The sequence below is a fragment of the Cervus canadensis genome, chromosome 19 (genome assembly GCF_019320065.1).
Source record: "Cervus canadensis isolate Bull #8, Minnesota chromosome 19, ASM1932006v1, whole genome shotgun sequence".
In the NCBI taxonomy this organism is placed as follows: domain Eukaryota; kingdom Metazoa; phylum Chordata; class Mammalia; order Artiodactyla; family Cervidae; genus Cervus; species Cervus canadensis.
This window is the reverse complement of record NC_057404.1, coordinates 43,570,018-43,584,029: the sequence shown is the minus strand read 5'-3', so window position 1 is coordinate 43,584,029 and position 14,012 is coordinate 43,570,018. Positions and strand designations below refer to the sequence as shown.

Below are 14,012 nucleotides of genomic sequence, written 5' to 3'. Positions count from 1 at the left end.
ACTCAGACTTATCAATGATAAGGGCTAGAAAACAATATCAATAATTTGATTTTCATATTATTTTCAGCATCAGCTACCCATTAAGTAAGATTAATATATGTTCGCTACTTATCCACAGTTTTTGCGAGCTTTCCATAAAACTGAAGTTTGAAGAGATAGCTATATAAGTACATATTCATTATATTTATGAGTCAGGGAACCAGTTCACTGGACATATATCTATGTTTACAAGAAGTCAAAGAAGAGAGAAGATGGGAGCGCTTGCTATCTCCCAAAATATACAGTTAATTGCTATGGTCACACAGATCTGGAGGACAGGAGACAGTAACCCATAGATTCTGGATGAAGATGTCCTGGGAGGGATTCAACTCTAGTCCCAACTTGGAGGTGACTTTTTATTGCTTTAGAGTTTGCTTTGTAAAATTCATAATAAGTAGCCTTGAAACCTCTCAGTGAAATGAAGTTTTTCTTTAAAAAGCTCACAAAGAAGAAATAACCCCACTTAAAAAGTTCCTGGTTTACAGATCTGAAAGAGACACGTGCACCCCAATGTTCATCGCAGCACTGTTTATAATAGCCAGGACATGGAAGCAACCTAGATGCCCATCAGCAGATGAATGGATAAGGAAGCTGTGGTACATATACACCATGGAATATTACTCAGCCATTAAAAAGAATTCATTTGAATCAGTTCTAATGAGATGGATGAAACTGGAGCCCATTATACAGAGTGAAGTAAGCCAGAAAGATAAAGAACATTACAGCATACTAACACATATATATGGAATTTAGAAAGATGATAACGATAACCCTATATGCAAAACAGAAAAAGAGACACAGAAGTACAGAACAGACTTTTGAACTCTGTGGGAGAAGTGAGGGTGGGATATTTCAAAAGAACAGCATGTATACTATCTATGGTGAAACAGATCACCAGCCCAGGTGGGATGCATGAGACAAGTGCTCCGGCCTGGTGCACTGGGAAGACCCAGAGGAATCGGGTGGAGAGGGAGGTGGGAGGGGGGATCGGGATTGGGAATACATGTAAATCCATGGCTGATTCATATCAATGTATGACAAAACCCACTGGAAAAAAAAAAAAAGAGTGGTAAGAATGAGCAGGGAGATGTGGACAAGCTGGATTTGTGGGTGTGAGTGGAAAAGAAAGTGGTAGACATTCCGGCTTAACGAATGCACTGTTCTCAATGAAGTAAGAAGAAAGATGACCAGAAGAATTTAAGGAAAGATGTGTGTGTACCTGTGCATCTGAGAGGGATTCAAGATCTGGAAAAGATGGTCAAGGTATTTTCTTGGTTGGTTGGTTGGTTTGTTGTTTTTGTTTTGTATTTTTAAGTCCCCTCAACTCCACCACTAACACTCAAAGGACTGTATGTGTTCTTGGTTGAAAATTACATGACTGCATGCTAAGTTGCTTCCGTTGTATCTGACTCTTTGTAAACCTAGGGACTGTAACCCATCAGATTCCTCTGTCCATGGGATTCTCCAGGCAAGAATACTGGAGTGGGCTGCCATTTCCTATTCCAGGGGATCTTCCCAACCCAGGGACCGAACCCACATCTCTTAAGTCTCCAGTATTGGCAGGTGGGTTCTTTTCAACATTAAAAAAGCCAAGATAACAAATTAATTTCACACTTTGAGGAGAAACTTTGGTTAAATTAACATCTGTAAAGACAGGTAAACATTTCCATTGTCTCTAGTTGCATTGCAACTTTCTTTCAGAATCCAAAGTGTTTTCACCAAGACTCTCTCATTTATGCTTAAAATATCCTATGAGATCAATAGAGGCAGCTGACGCTTCACCTTTTGATAGGGAAGCTGAAATACAAGAATGGTGAAAATAACTTTCATAGGGTGCATCTATTTTAGCATGGCTGACTCGTTCCAAACTCACAGTACGTGTCATTCGTGGACAGGCACCGATGCCCAAAGTCTTACAGTGCTATTTGTGAATTCAAGGACTGCCAAAGTTCTCAGCAGAAACCCGTGTCTTACAGAATTCACTCTCTTGGGACATAGAGACTATGAGGCCAAACTGAGCATTATATGAATATAAGAGAAGATACCATAGATAATGAAGATTTTGCTTTCATATGGTTCAGTCATGACTTGTATTATAATGTGCATGAATAATGGAGAAAGTAAAGGAATGCATAAAGAAAGACGTGTAGCACTGTTGAGAATAGAAAATTAAAATTTTCTCTTTTAAGTACATTTCTGCTCCTTTGTTAGAAAGTTACATTTTATTAAAAATGAGAATATATTTAATAACAAATAGATGGGTAGCAAAATAATAGTTTGAAGGGTGCAGTTTGAGGAGCATTGCATTGGATGATCTCTAGGGTCTTTTTTTTTTTTTTTCCAAGTCTTATGGTTCAAAGGATAAATTGATCAGGTTTGTCAGAACAATGACAATGAATTTCAGTTTATAAGACTGATCTATAAGGAAGGGACATCTGAAGTGTTCATTTTAAAAATATGGGTGGTGATTTATATTTAGGATGACAAAAAGCATTTTTCTTTAGAAAAATAAACAGGAAAAAAAGGTACAATAATAGAAATAACTCTTCCATCTCAAACTACTGAAAAGACAGAAAGATGACATTTAAAATCAGAAAACAATAATCATCACAGGTGGGAGAATCTAAGCATATACAATGAACCTCTTCTAGTTTTACCAATGCTTCTTTGACCCTCTCTAAGCAACTTAGATCTGTTTCATGTGAGAGTAAATAAAAATGCCCACATTAATTAGAAAAAGTGGCCATAAGACAGTGTCAAGAGGCAAATCCAAACATTCTACCTCTGTTCTCCACAAGCAATCTGGCAAAATACAAATCACTAATATTTCCTACAGAAGGCACAGGTGCAGAGGTAGGAGCTGCCAATCTGGAGATGAGGAGCTAGTCCAGGCTCTGCCAATAACTGGTGACACAGATTTAGGGAAGCCATACGTCACCTCTGGGTACCCTATTTCCTATAATGGCCACACTTCATTGGTCACTTTAAAACTTGAGAACATTTCTTCTTAACCTCTTGCGTGCAATTAAGCAGTTAAATCATTTTTCTTTAAAATATATCAAATCTATCTTCCCTTTTCTGTCTTATCTGTTACCAGAATCCATGTTTTCAACCTCATTCCTCAATGACTCCAACCACTTCCTTCATCTCCCTACTCTTCTAGACTACATATAATAATATTACTAAGGACCTGAATTTACAATGTTACTTATCTGCTTCAGCTGTTCCTCAATATTTATATGATAGCAGGTAATAATCTTTAGACTGCCCTTAGAGTTTTACAAAAATTGACCTCATTGGTCTGTCCACCTTCCCTCCCACTACTTGCTAACTCTGTAAAAAGCTGTCTGCCTCTTCCCTTTTGCTAGTGCACCCCTGCCTGCAAAGCCAACATCTTAATTTTATTCCACCTCATGGTATTTCTTGTTTACTTCAGTCCACTGGGATGTCATCTCTACCGATTATTTGTTTTATGGCTGATGATGTGAGGCTGTATGACTGTGAAATGTATAAAAATAATTTTAACTAGAACTTTTACTTTGGAGTTTTTTTTAAGCTTCATTGAGGTATGAATGACAAATAAAACTAAACTCTATAAAGTATACAATATGATGATTTGACATAGATACTGTGAAAGAATTTCCCCCATCAAGTTAATTACCACCGCCATCACTTGATGTTTAGTCTCTTGGGTTTTTTTTTTTGGTGAGAACATTTAAGTTGTACTTTCTTAGCAAATTTTAATTATACAGTACAGCACTGTCAACTATAGTCACCATGTTATATATTAGATCCTCATTTTATTTATTTATCTTGTAACTGAAGGTATGTATGCTTTTACCAACTATCCAAATTCTTCCTCACCTCCGAGATCCAGACCACCATCTTCCTTCATTAAGTCTTCTCTACCCGTTTTAGTCTAGATGTACCTTGCCATTCTCTGAACTCCCAAAGTTCTTATCTGTATCATTCACTTGGGTACCTGGGCAAATGTTTATTGGTGATGCATGAAGAAGCTGTACATGATGTTCTGATTCTCTTTGAATCACTCCGAAAAAACTGCTCAAGGGCTTTGCGGTATTTCCCCTCTACTGGAAACTCTGCCCCCGCGTAACTTTATGGTCTGAGCGTATTCCTTTTTCATGTTTTTCACTCAACAAGTAATTTTATCCTGATGTCTTTTCTGACTACTCTATCTTCAATTACTAACTCACTATGCCTCCAATTTCCTTTTCCTGACAAAATGCTTATGCTTAGTATTCCCTGATATTCTACATAGTATGCATTTGTATTTATGTCTGGCTCCCACTCTATAAATAAGGAAAGACTTTTGTCTGTTTTGCTCATTAATATGTCCCTTCCTAAAGAGCGCCTGGTATTTGATAGGTGGTCAAGAAACACTTTTTGAATGAATTCATTATTAAAAAACTAAAAGCAACATTAGTAATAGTGATTAATAATCATAAAAAAATGCTACTATACAATTGAGAACTTACTATGTGCCAGGCCCTGAACATATTATCCATATAACATTACACAATTCTATTATTATTTAACTCTGACCTATTTTCCTTCTTGCCAAATAAAACAAGGCTTAAAGAGGTTAAATAACTTTCCCATGGAACACACAGCTAATCAACATTATTAAAAATAAGCCCCAGACTTATTTACTACTGAAAATAAGTCTTAGGCTGAGCTTACCAAACTGTAAAAAAACTAGATTAGATTAAAACAAAATTAGATTCTTTTTGGATATGAAGGAAGGACTCCTTACAGAGTGACTTGAAATTTAAAAAAAAAAAGAAAATATTTTAATCTCCTGTCCTCTTTTCTTTCTGTTTTAAAAAATATTTATTTATTTGGCTGCACTGGGTCAAGCTGCAGCATGTGAGATCTGGTTCCCTGACCAGGGATCGAACCCAGGTCCTCTGCATTGAGAGCATGGAGTCTTAGCCACTGGACCACCAGGGAAATCCCTGTCCTTTTTTCTTGTTAGTAATTTTTCTTATACTTTTCCCTAAACTTTTATTTTTCCTTACTTATCCACCCATCATCTCCAATAAGAGAAAATCTTCTGACTAATGTCATGACTTAACTAAAGAGATAAAAATTTTCTTAAAGGCTGTCTCAGTTCTCATGTTAAGGCCAAACACAGAAAGAATAGCCACAGTCCCCACGGTGAGGAGCAGAGCGTTCACTCAGGGAGGAGGGGAAAAGCAAAGAAAGCTTTATTCATAATTACCTAACATTTTCCAGTATGAGAGGGGAAAGAGGAAGTCTATTTTCAGTGACAATGATTACTCTAAAAACATTAGCATGCAAGGGGAAAATTTTCATTCTGAGAGTTACCACTGTGCTGAGTTCTCTTTCCCTTACATGGTGACTTAAAATTCCCAGGGCAGAGAGGTAATCTAGGCAGATGCACTTGCCCTATGTCTTGAAAATGACAATATCCAGGAATCATGGGAGTTTAACTGAGGACACGTTGGAAAGGATTTCTCAGCACCAGGTCAGTCTCTAAGAAGTATCAAGTGGCAGAGTGGATACTTATATCCTCAGGCATCTGTAGTGAGGGCAGAGATTAAGCTACACAGGCTTTTTAGAAGATCTACTATGCTGTATGCATAAACAAGACTCGGTGAAACTAAAGCAGAATTAATTACCTGCTAAAGAATTATAGATGAAAAAAAAAATCTCATTCCTCCTTTTTCTAGCTAATCTGTACTTCCTCTTCTACAATGCATCTACAATTTAAACAAACAAAGGTATATACAGTAGAATTTATTCTGCTATTCATCTTAAGGGCTTCCCTGGTAGTTCAGCTGGTAAAGAAGCCACTTGCAATGCAGGAGACCCCGGTTTATTTCCCAGGCTGGGAAACTCCCCTGGAGAAGGGCTAGGCTACCCACTCCAGTATTCATGGGCTTCGCTGGTGGCTCAGACGGTAAAAAAAAAAACCTGCCTGCAATGTGGGAGCCCTGGGTTTGATCCCTGGGATGGAAAGAGCTCCTGGAGGAGGACATGGCAACCCACTCCAGTATTCTTGCCTGGAGAATCCCATGAACAGAGGAGTCTGGCGGGCCACAGTCCATGAGGTGCCAAAGAGTCGGACACGAACCAGCAACTAAGCACATTTATCTTGAATATTTTGGGGAAAAAATAAATCAGTTCCCTACTTCTGTATGTCTATATAAAAGATAGTGATCTGATTAAAAAAAAAAAAAACGAAAAAACCTTTAGGTTGGGATGCTCATTAACAAAATAAATTGATCTTTATTAAGATCAAGTATAAGAACATAATGAAAAAGGTGTCTTTCTCTTTGTCCATTCCTCTATTTGAATTTTTCAGAAAAAATCATGTGAAAAAATCAGATAGACTCTTCTGACATCTGTCATTCTAAACTTTAGTTCTCAGCTAGGTCTACGAAGCCAAACTGTCATGAAGCCCAGCTGCCTAGTCTCAAGAGATGCTCACTTTCAGACCAGTAAATAACCATAAAATAGCATTTTTCTGGTCCTCAACAAGATTGAGACAAAGTGGCCAGAAGTGAAGTAAGAATGGAGAAAAGAAATACTGTGACAAGTGGGTAAAGACAGGAACTTTCTCTGTGCTTACTGTATTTGAATGGTTCTTATTTCTCTTTTACTAAGATATCAGACATTAAGAATCTGATGAAAACCTTCCTTTTCTCCAGAAAACAAAACAAAACAAAACAACGTATACACTTAAAAGTCAGCATACAACTTTAGGGGATTCACAGACCTTAAAATATAAGCCATGCATCGTAAGCACAGATAGCAGAGGCATTTGAGAGGGTACAGAGCTGGAGACTGGACGAGGATTGACCATTCAAGGGAGGATAAACATCCCTGCAAACCACCATCACTGTCGCCGAGCCTTACCAGCAGCTCTCCCCTCACTGCACCTCCTGGATCATGGCCTGCTGGCTGCCGCTGGGCCCATCTCCTGCCTCCATGTGAGGTAACTCAGCCAGGCGCAAAGGCAAGTGGACAATCTGGAGAGGGTCTGCTGCTGAATGGTGGCCAGCCTGGAAAAGATGAAGAGTTTAAATATTTTTAAGAGAGCTAAAAGGAACTAGGCATGTACATTTGGTATGAAAGCTATGATGCAGAATTTAGACGTTTTAGATGCCTATAGTTAGGTATTTCCCCACTGTGCCATTGGCTGTGAAAAATTTTGGGGTTTAAGGATCTTTCTCAAGGCCATCAAAGTCTCAATGGCACCATAATATTTGTCTAATATTTGCAGAGCAGTTTGGAATATCCAAAGCATCTCTGACTCTGTCAATCTGTGGTCATCACATCTTAACTGTGATTATCAATTAAGTTTGAGACCCACTGGCTTCTATTATTTCATTGGTTGAAGCCAATAGTTCTTGGTTATAATTATCACCTGGGTATAAAGCTGAGGCCTAACACTCAGAGGTTCTGATTTGTTGGCCTAAAAATGAAACCTTATTCCCCAAGTGTTTTTAAGGTGCAGCCAAAATAGAGAATCATTAGTTTAAGTCCCCGTACTTGTTGAGATGTAGCACTAGCTTAACTCACATATAGCAGATGTTTATTCCAAATGCACCACATCAAGGCAATGTGCTAAGTGCTGTGGAAAAGGTAAAGAATGATAGCATGTAACCCGGTGCTCAGGAGCTTTAATTTAGCTCAACACATACTTTCAAAAGATCACGTGATAAGATAAATACTTAAAAAATATAACCAAAGTAAGGCTTCACTGATCAAAGATGTAGTGAAAATCTTGGGTGCTACAAAAATGAGAGATATCCATGCACTGAAATGAGAGGAAAAGTTTAATGCATGAGGATAGGCTTCTGCTGAGTTTTAAGGCAGGATGAAATTCAGAGAGAGGAACAGGGAGAGAGCATTGTTTTCAAGGAAAGACACAGTTGCAAGAATATGCAAAGCAACTTTAGGGGGACTAAAAAAAGTCCATTCTGAAGGAAGGGTTTCTATAAAATAGCCTTAGGAGAATCTGGAGAGGCAATTTTGAGCCAGAATATAGAGTATTGGTAAAATGGCAAAGGAGTTGGACCACTTTCCAGAATATCTGGAAATAGTATCTGAAATAGTACTGGAAGCTGTTGAAGGCTCATGTCCCAAGAGGTCTTAGTAAATTTACTAGGTTCTTAGTGATGCCAGATACCGTGCTAGAAGTAAGTAGATATGTTAACTTATTTAACACAAACATCTGGAAAGGTAGTTACTATTATCCCTATTTTACAGAGTCAGAAGGGAGGTCACTTAATTTTCTCCATTACATAGCCAGAAATATTAAGCTGAGACTGGGGCATGCTGTTTCTTCAGCAACATGGCATCATAAAAGTCAATGTATTAAGACTGTCTTGTCTCAATTAAAAATTGAGATGTAATTCACATACCATAGAAGTCATTATTTTTAAGCATATGATTTTACTTTTTGTCTCTATGAATTTGACTATTCTAGGTACCTCATATAAGCTGAATCATATTTGTCCTTTTGTGACTGGTTTATTTTACCTCACATAATGCCTTGAAGATTCACCCAAGGTGTAACATATCAGAATTTCCTTCCTTCTTAAGGCAGAAGAGTATTCCATCATATGCATATACTACATTCTGTTTTTCTATTTATCTGTTGATAGACACAGATTGCTTCCACCTTTAGGCTACTGTGAATAATGCTGCTCTAAGCATATTTGTTCATTGTTTCTAAGTTTTTGTATGGACATATGTTTTCAATTCTCTTGGGAGTAGAATTCCTAGGAGTGAAATTGCTAGGTCAGAAGATAATTTTATGTTTAACCTTTTGAGGAGCTGCCAAACTGTTTTTACAAAATCTCTGCCATTTTACATTCCCATCAGCAATGATATGAGGGTTCCAGTTCTCCTACACCCTCACAAACACTTGTTATTGTCTGTCTTTTTTGTTTGTTTAAAGCCATCCTAGTGAATGTGATGTAGGAGAAGATGCAGAGGCTTGGGGCTTCCCCAAGTGGCTCAGTGGTAAAGAATCCATCTGTCAGTGCAGGAGACACAGATGGACCTCTGGTCCATGAAGATGCTACATGCTTTGGAGCAGCTAAGCCCATGCACCACAACTATTGAGCCTGTGCTCTAGAGCCTAGGAGTTGCAACTACGAAAGCCCACGCCCCCCAGAGCCTGTGCTCTGCAACAGGAGAAGCCACTGCAATGAGAAGCCCATGCACTGCATCTAGAGAGTAGCTCCTGCTTACTGCAGTTAGAGAAAAGTCCACACAGCTGGAGACTCAGTACAGCCAAAAATAGATAAATAAATAAAATTGTTTTTTAAAAAAGATATTGGCTTGTTGCCACAGTTCAGATGTACATGAGAAGTCTGAACAGAAGGGTGGCAGAGGAAATGAAATAAAACGATAAAGTAGGGAAATATTACTGATTGAGAAATGGGTGGATATTAGTAACACTGTAGATACAGGAAGAAAGACTCAATTATAGCAATAAAGCTTTGAGCTTGGTTGCCTGGAAGAATGATGGTATTAATCAGGAAAAAAAATTCTATAAAGGAATTTGAAATGACAAAATAAACTTCTGACAAGACATATTTGAGGAATCCATGTATTCCAAATAATTATTATCAGACAAGTACAGTTCAGGAGGTTAGGGTTGGAGGCAATGAAACATTTTGTCATTTTAGAAAAGGTCAAAGAAGCAATGGTAAGAAGAGGGTCTTTGTCTGTATATCCTTAGATTCCTAAGGCTGGGTTTAGCAACTTATGGACCAAATATTGAGGAAGGAAGGAAACACTTGCCTTCCTGTTTTCTGTTTAAAATAGTAATGCAAAACCTAAATGGCTAATGCATTCTCAGAGTAAACTCAGAGCTTTATCAGAACGTAATTGGTATAAGATTTTTATCTATACTGTAAGGCATTCAGGACAGCAATGTCCTTGGCTCAGAATGGTGTGAGCGGGCTTAGTGAGACTGCTCTCTAAAGACCAGCACAAGATCATGGACCCTAGAGAAAAGCATGTCACTACGAGCACTTATCTGACTGGCTGGGAACCAAGCTGGCAAATCATCAAAGAGACAGTGAAGCCCCAATTTTCTATGCCTCCAAAAGGTCCTTTATAGAAAGAGGCTATCCCAATAAATAGAATGCACACATGTAAGAGACCTCAAGGCTCCTATAAGAACACAGTTCTGCCCTGACCACTGATCTTGGCTGTGTTCAGTCTTGGAATGTCTCCAGCATGATATCATTCAGGAATCATTGCAGTGATGACTCATATGCTTGGGTCCATGGTTTGAAAGAGAACCTTAATAATACTATTTAGGATGCTATGGTAAATACTCTCAAAGCAAATGTAAAACAGTATCAATCTGCTTATACATTGAGTTTTCCCTCTGACCTGATATACTGAGATTATAAAGAAAACAAAAATCATTTAGAAGGCTAAATAGAATAAACATGAAGGGTAACTGCAACCAGACAGAAATCAAGGTAACACCCACCCCCCTTCCGCAAACCAACAGCACATTGAAATTTCCTCACTCCTATCCATATTTTCAACTGAATGAAATAAATCTCACAGTCAAAATCACTATCTTTCTAAGGATGTGGTTCCAAGACAGATTTTTCTTTTTGTCTCCCTAGATTGAAGCTTATTCTGCTATTTTATCTCCATCAACTATTCACTGTTCCAAAAGGATAATATCCTTCTGCAATCTTTTCCAGAGTATAGATGAAAAAAATAACAGTGACAATAAAAACAGCTAAGATTTACCGATTGCATTCTTAGTCATTTAATCTTCAAAATACTGTCAGTCGTGTCCGTTGGCGCACACTTTGTAGGAGGCAGGCCTCCAACAGCTTATAGGAGATTCAGGCAAGAACAGAATTCTTTTTGGTGAAAGGTAAGTTATTCTGTACTTCAAATACTAGTAGCAGACACTTTCCTTCAAAAGCGGAACCAAACTTCTCCTTACAAACTATCAAGATGTATACATCAATGTACACTAGGCATTGTATATAGAAATCTTTCTTGGCGGTCTTATATTCATTCTCCTTCCAACAGATGGATGTTTCACTGATCAAATCATTAGATAAATATTTCCACCGCAAACAGGGCACTATGTTCATGCTGCTGGGTCTAGTCCTTCCTTCCCCCTTTGTGCTACTCAGCCACCTGTACTGCGTGTCTCTACAGTTTCCCAGAGATAGGTGTTTCCTTCCTGGTGTCATGATGCCTGGGAGGCTTCCCTGCTGGACGTGAGCCTTCTCCAGGTCTAAAAGGGGTCAGACTGGACGTCCACTGAACAGCAGGTTACTGACCTCAGCAGGATATCCCCAGGACTCAGGTCTCTTGCCTCCTCCCTCGCCTTCTCCCCTCCCCCGCCCCAACAAGCCTGCGCTCAGCTCCCTCCTTCTCCCTCTGCAAGTAAACGATCCCCACTGCAAGGTGCCCAAAGGGAAGTGCTATTTCAGAATGTCAGCTCCTTGGCAGCAATGTTTGTTCTATTAAAGCTTTGAAAAAAAAAAAAATCACTACCGCAGTTAAAGCTCTAAGAAGAAAACTAAAGGAAGTCCTCATGTGTATTTACTCCTCATTCTTCCTAACACAAAGTGGTAACTCCAAGGAAAAAGACTTCCTAATGAACAGTCTTTATAGAACTAAAATTGCCAAACAAAGCTGAAACATTAGGCAGCAGTTATAAACTGTTTGACATAGTTTTCTATTGCACAAAAAATTAGGTACCATTTACCAGGTATAAATTCATTTGGCGTTGGCGCTGTGTATAGATTATCAATGTATATACCTTCCAAAAACAAACAAGCAAACAAAAGTTATGAGGGAATAGATATTTTGAAACACCAAGATGAAAAACCCACATTAAAAAAAATATATTGAGTAAAAATCAAGCAGAATAAGCATACATAATTTCTTGCATCTGAAATGCAAACATATCTACGACACTCTGACCCTTGCTAACACTTGACCTCTTTGGTCAGAGACTGGGCTATTATTTAGATAAACCAATGGAGGCATGGCCATTTTTTTTTAACTCTGAAAAGCCACTAAAATAGGAAACATTCATCCACTAAAATAGGAAACACAATTCTCTGTAATTCTCTAAAACAGAGCTGCCATTCACAATGTCTAAGCATTTTGGGGATCCCTTCTAGGAACTCTATGTAGTGGAAGAAAAGAAAGGGGCAAAGAAGATGAAAGAGGTGGAGAAAAATGAGTACACTGATTTTTTTATGGTTCGTGTGTTCCTTTTTCTCCACACAAAGAACGTTAGATCTTGGTGACTAAATTTCTTTGGCTGACTGCAGAACAATATTTCTATTAGGAGTGAGGTTTTGAGCTGAATCTCAGAAGCTCACAGCTCACCCATCACTCTCGTAAACACATAAGCAAACTAAGGAAGTAGGAAGGTAGAAAAGATAACCAAAGTATAAATCCGTCTCAGTTTTAATTCTACCACTAATTCTCTATAACTTCATGATCTCAGGCCAATCACTTAAGGAAACTGAGCTTTGTTTTATCTGTATTCCAAACTAGATTTAAGGTGTTATGATTCTATGACTTAAATATGGTCTAATTTGATACAGATGGAACAAATACATGTTTAAAAAAAGAGGTATTACACAATGAATAAGGTGTAAAACCATGACAAAATTATATTGATAGGAAATTAGAATAATTAGAATAAGCAATATAATTCTATTTCACATGAGTTTGAGCAAACTCAGAGAGATGGTGAAGAATGGGGAAGCTTGGCATGCTGCAGTCCATGGGGTCACAAGAGTCAGATACAACTTAGTGAGTGAACAACAACCACTTTCATATACTAAATATTAAAACTTTGTAACGAATAATCCTCACATAACAGGTAACTTAAACTGATAATCACAATGTTTACTGATTTCCCCTAAATTATTTTACAAGGTATTGATATATTCTCTTCCTTTAGATTTGGTAATTTCATATTATAAAGTAATAAAGCAAATCTTTCAGAGTAATGAGAGACCATGGTTTTATTTACTTGGATTATTAAAAGCAAATTATGCATTTTACAAAATTAGAAATGTTATTAACATGACATAAAGTACTTCTATCATAAGGTACTCTTAAAAACACCAAGACATGTAAATGATGATTCTCTCACCACATGAGTGATAATAAAAACGTTTAACAGCGTTAAACGGAGAAGATGAGGGAGTCATGGAGAGGGAGCCAGGGTGTCTTAGAGCAGCAGAATTCCCTCACCACCTTGGAAATAGTTCAGCAACCTTCAGCACAGCTCCACTCATGAATACCTGCTACATACCAGCTCTAGCTTTTTGAATGATTCTTAAATAAAGGATTTTTTTAAAGGCTTTAAGCAATTGCTTAAATCTATGCAAATCACAATACTGTAAATCAACACAACCAACACTATACTCTAATAAAATAACTGTTAAAGTCTTTGCAAATGTACTACTTGTTACTGGGGAAAATGTAACTATTAACTTTGGCAGTAGCTAGAAAGAAACATCATGGGGGAAATGTGATAAAAGAAATGAAAACTTAAAAGGTTTTTAAGTTTTAAAAGTTTTATGTAAAAATTATATGTTTTGTGACATTGAATTTAAAAATTAGAATATGAGGTTAAACTTTCAAGTAATGACCAGGATGACAGAATTTAAGTACATTTTTCCCCTAAATAAACAAAATGTTTAGTATGAACAGCTGTACCACACTTAAGATTGGAGAGTCATCACTGTTTGCAGACGACATGATCCTCTACATAGAAAACCCTAAAGACTCCTCCAGAAAATTACTAGAGCTAATCAATGAATATAGTAAAGTTGCAGGATATAAAATTAACACACAGAAATCCCTTGCATTCCTATACACTAACAATGAAAAAACAGAAAGAGAAATTAAGGAAACAATACCATTCACCATTGCAACAAAAAGAATAAAATACT

At 37.6% G+C, this 14,012-nt stretch overlaps 1 protein-coding gene across 5 annotated transcripts in view; it reads right to left on the bottom strand.

Annotated features, from left to right (window-relative positions):
• TET2 (tet methylcytosine dioxygenase 2) overlaps positions 1–14,012 on the bottom strand; it is a 126,181-nt gene that overhangs the window by 79,551 nt on the left and 32,618 nt on the right. For all 5 annotated transcript variants that reach the window (XR_006263795.1, XM_043438860.1, XM_043438859.1 and 2 more), the window contains exon 2: positions 6,943–7,088. The gene's annotated coding sequence lies outside the window, so the exon portion shown is untranslated. The remainder of the gene's footprint in view (positions 1–6,942; positions 7,089–14,012) is intronic.